Source organism: Pinus tabuliformis, chromosome 7 (genome assembly GCF_031772625.1).
Source record: "Pinus tabuliformis cultivar Carrire ecotype Pingquan chromosome 7, CPIR1, whole genome shotgun sequence".
Taxonomy (NCBI): domain Eukaryota; kingdom Viridiplantae; phylum Streptophyta; class Pinopsida; order Pinales; family Pinaceae; genus Pinus; species Pinus tabuliformis.
Window position 1 is genome coordinate 1,315,421,568 of NC_142293.1, and position 5,066 is coordinate 1,315,426,633.

Here is a 5,066-nt window from a genome sequence, read left to right on the forward strand (position 1 = left end):
CAAGGTCTCTTCGTTGTGGTTTTTGATAACATAAAGGACAAGAAGGCCATTTGCTAAGCTAGGTCGTGGTTTTCAGGTAGTGATGATCTCTTCATGCAACCCTGGATTTCCACTTTTGACCTAGTAACAATATCAATCTCTATGGATCCAGTTTGTGTAAGGCTTTAGAACCATCCCTTACAATTTTGGACTCTTCCACCTCTTTCCTTTATTTGGAATGTGTTGGGGAAAGTGTAACGACCCTCCTGCCACATTTACCCAAGCTAGTCGTTTCACTAGGGTAAACATGTGACGAGAGGCTACTATGATGTCATTCAACTCCCCATGTGCAGTTAAGGAAGTGGAACCGACAAAACCAACCTAATATGGCCTTCCACACATGCTACAAAACCTTCAGGAGCCAACCAACCCTTCCAAGTGATCAACCCTTGAGGTAACTTAGCTTTTCAATGTCCTAAAGTCTCAGTCGCTAGCTCCCATGACAACATATGCATACCACCAAAGCCTTCCAGTGGCTCCCACAACAAGGGCATGGCAACGACTGTGGACTTTTTCATCCTGTTCTAAGCCAATGACCCAAATTTTGTGCCACTTTTCCAAGGCGAGGACTTTAGGCCACTACCTAGAACTTGATGAAACTTTCAGAAATGATAAATATCACTGAAAAAAGGTACTAATGCCAACACTTGAGTAAGGACTTAATCGGAACCCTACTACCCATGATAAGCATTTCGTCAAACATGTCACAAATATGAAATCTACGAGTCATAACAATAGGTCTGAGCATTTAATCATACTTATCTGATATTCGTAAAGAAGCATTGTTGCAATATCATAATAGCTGCATTATCATCTATTAGGTGATATATTAATTGTACATTCATTTGCAAATAAAAACATGATGAGAGCCATACATCAAGTTTGTCATAAAACATACTCATAACCAACATATAACCAACATAAATAACAAGGATATAACTGACATAAAATCAACATATAAGCCAGTACATTTACACATGAAATACCAAGGAAAATAACTCTTATTAATGAGTTTAAAATACAACCAGGTATGGGACTTCCACGAACCACCATACCATAGATTGGTTGAACCAAATCTTTCTTTAGCCAAACACCCCAATGCCATATTCCAAGCATAACTGTGGGACTCAAAACTAAACCAAACCAGGTTTCCCCAGGCTTTACCGCAATCCCCACCAGACCACTAGGCCCTAAACAAGCATGGATGCCATCGGATTTCTCCACCTACACCGTGAGGAATTTTCCTATCTCCTAGCACTAGTAGAAAATGGTGAAATTAGTGACTAAGTGACTAAAAGAGTTAGTCACTACAATTTTTCCAAGTGAAATACTACCAAAAATTAGCAATATTAAGAGACCCAACTAAAAATGATTAACATAAATGACTAGTTTAGTCCTACGTTAAAATATACATTAGCTAATAAGTAATACTACTAAAAATGACTAACCTGAATGACTAATTTAGTCTAGGAACAAAAATATGACTACATAACAAGAACTACAATAATATGAATTAGTCGTTTATGTTAGTCATTTTAATTGTTTCACTTCAATAATCTAAACATACAAGTGATTGGGGATTCAAAGGATTTTATAGAGTGGATGAAAGGTTATACTTCCTTATACACTTGTTTATTGGATCAAAGGATGATTAGAATTATGGAGCTTATTAGAATCTTTAGGGTTATATCATTTGATCACATTCATATGGAATTAAATTAAAAGGTTAACAAATTATTGAAAATGGGAGTGGGCGCCCAACACCTCCTTTTGCAACACAACATCTATTTCACATTTCTTCTTTGTCTTTCAAAGTGGTAGTGCTAAGGAGAGGGTATGAACTTTGATCAAGGAATGTTCAGTTAGTACCACTACCAAGTTTCCTTCGATGTGCAGCTTGTCAAGTGTCTTAAGTTTGCTTCACAACTTCTCATGGTTCTTAAATTACTTTTCTAAACATCTATTTGAGACTACAACCCTCCCACTAATCTCTCACTAATCACTAAATTCCCATATTTCCAGCTAGAGGTCTTGTTCATGGCAATTGAACATGAGAAAGATTAATTTAGGGACTAAGGCCCTTGGTTTCTTGTCCTAACCATATAATAGACACTAACTCCCATATGTGGTGATAAACACCTCCTATGGTGCCCATATCCCGACTTAAGACCAAAGATCCATTAAAGAAGATCTATGTGGTTTTTAAGTCTAGCTCATAGCCCTTGAGACTAAAAAGCTTCTTGTAAGGCCTAATTCCCTTGTTTACCTCCCTTATCCATGGTACATTCCTTGAATCCTATACATGGTGTGAAAAAAATCCTAATGGAATCAATATCCTATATATCCCTAAGATTATTTAGAGAGGATCTATGTGGTTTTCCAATGCCAAATTCATGGCCCTTGAGCATGAAAAGCTTCATTTTAGAAGTAATTTGTTTATCTAGTTTGAACGTACCTTATGAACATAACAAAATTAGACTCTTATGAAATTGTTTGAATCCTAAGGAGATTTTGATATTGCTCAAACATTAGATGTTTCACATATTAAAATATCACGTCATATAAGTGAAATAGATTTAGTATACATTAGATGATGTAAATTACACCTTGGCATTAATATTAATACAAAAATGATATTTTTTTTTGTTTTTTTATTTTTGTTTTTGTTTTTTTTTTTGTTTTTTTTTTTTTTGTTTTTTTGTTTTTTGTTTTTATTTTTATGGGAGAGGTTTGATGACACCTTCCCTTGCCCATCTAAGACACTATGTATAGGAAGAGGTTGTTTTATGTATCACATTTAGCTTGGTATGTATGATATATGTGTATATGATATTTTCAATGTGTATTATTTTTATTGTGACCACTTAATCACTCTATTCTAACTCTTGATGCTTTGGCTATAAATTCTAAGCATAATTGTTTCATGATAATTCATAATTTTACTCAAATAAATATCATATTTGATGGTAGGGGTATAATATTTGGTAATTTGAATAGCTACACATCTATGTTATTGGACCCTTATTTCCCACCAAAAAATTTCGCCTCCACCTTACATTTTTTGGCGTGAGTGAAATGTTGTTTACTGATCGAAAACTTTCACATAATTTTTTAGATACATAGAAATATGTAAGTGAGCTAAAATCCGATGAGTTTTTTGGAGAATGCAGAGAATAGCAGGATGGGTTTGAATTTTGGTAATGGACCAGATCAAAATTCATTGGTTTTAGTATTGTCGCTGCTCTCAAGGAAAAACCAAGAGCAACTCAATTTCGGAAGGTGCCAACAAGAGCTCTGCAAACACCAATCCCTATGTTGGTCTCCTGTAGCGCTGCATTGGCAAAAGGACTTTGGCCAAGGGAAAAGGTGTCCATGCCCATATCATTAAAACTGGAGTTGAAGGAGCTGCTGGATTATCTCTGGGAAATCATCTTCTTCACATGTATTCCAAGTGCCAAAGCATGGAAGATGCGCACCAAGTCTTTGACAAAATGTAGGGTATGTGAAATATGGGTGATTGGAGAATGCTCGTGAGTTGTTTGACAAAATTCCTGAATGAGATGGGGTGTCCTAGAACGTGATGATTGTCGGGTATGCGAAGCATGGACCGGCTGAAAAAGCCTTGAAACTTCATCGGAAAATGCAACATTTGGTCATAAGACGAGATGAGTATCCTCTTGTGAGTGTACTTAGTGCTTGTGCATGCTTACCTGATCTACAACATGGCAGGCAGATCCATGCTTCTGTGATTAAAGGGGGTTTTGAGTCGGACGCTTTTGTGGAGAGTGCCCTTGTTGACATGTATGGAAATATGGAAGATGCACACCATGTTTTTGATGAAATGCTTGAACAGAATGTATTTTCATGGAATGCAATGCTAACAGGATATGCACAGAATGGGCTAGGTGAAGAGGCTCTGAAATTATGGTGTCAAATGCAAAGGATTGATACTAAGATAGACAATGTTACCTTTGTGGTCGTTCTGAGTGCTTGTGCTAGCTTGGAAACTCTGGAGCAAGGTAAGCAGGTTCATGGCCATGTCATTAGAACTGGATTTGAGTCAGATGCCTTTGTAGGGAGTGCTCTTCTTGGCAGTATAGAGAATGCCCACCAACATTTTGAGAATATGCCAAAACGAGATGCGGTATCATGGAACACTATGATCATAATGTATGCCTAGAATGTGTATGAGAAGGAAGCCCTTCAGATATTTGCACGAATGTTACAGGAAGGCATGAAGGAAAGAGGGTTAGTGAACAAAATTTCTCTCATCACAAGGGTTTGTAGTGACCTTGTTACCTTGCTGGAGGCATCCAATTAGCTGGTTGCGTGACCTATGCAAAAGCAGGGAGCAGAACCAAGATTCCAAGGGGATATTTCAATGAATATTGGAGGCCAAGCACCCTACTGTTTGTACCATTACTGTTGACTGTGTATGCCATCATTTTAAGGACGAAAATTGAATTATGGGCAACGTATTCATTCCTATAGTACTGCTGGAACGATCTCTAAAATGGACTGATATTTACATGTAGAAGAATGCCAAGTTCCTCTAAACTTTGCTCGTAATACATGTGTTTGGTTGTTGAAAAAGTTTGAAGGGGACTAATATTATTTATTGAGTACTATAACAGTCCATATTAATGGCTTGGGTCACAATGAAAGACATCAATTTTTGGTTTCTTATTTACTTGTGAAGTCTGTGCATTTCCTGAGCATTGTGCAAACATGTGTCACTGATTTGTAGTGGTTATCAGTCTTATTTTTGGTATTGTGCATTTCTGGTTGGTGTAAATAGACAAAAACTAAACCTACAAGATGTCAATGAAGTACTTGAATATTTTGGAAACAATTTTGTTGAAAACACTTGGAAATTGCACCTCTGTTCGTGGGCTTCAAGAGGGCAGATTGTGTGGATTCTAAGGCCATATCTTTCCCCAGAAAAGTCTCTTCACATTGTTGTTATAACCAGGTTCATATACCACTTTGAAATCATAGTATAGGTATGTATCAACTCTCAGACTTTG

General features: G+C 36.9%; 1 pseudogene; it reads left to right on the plus strand.

Moving 5' to 3' along the window:
* The first annotated feature begins 3,619 nt into the window (after positions 1–3,619).
* Positions 3,620–4,219, plus strand: LOC149252391 (pentatricopeptide repeat-containing protein At2g33680 pseudogene; annotated as a pseudogene).
* Positions 4,220–5,066: the final 847 nt, after the last annotated feature.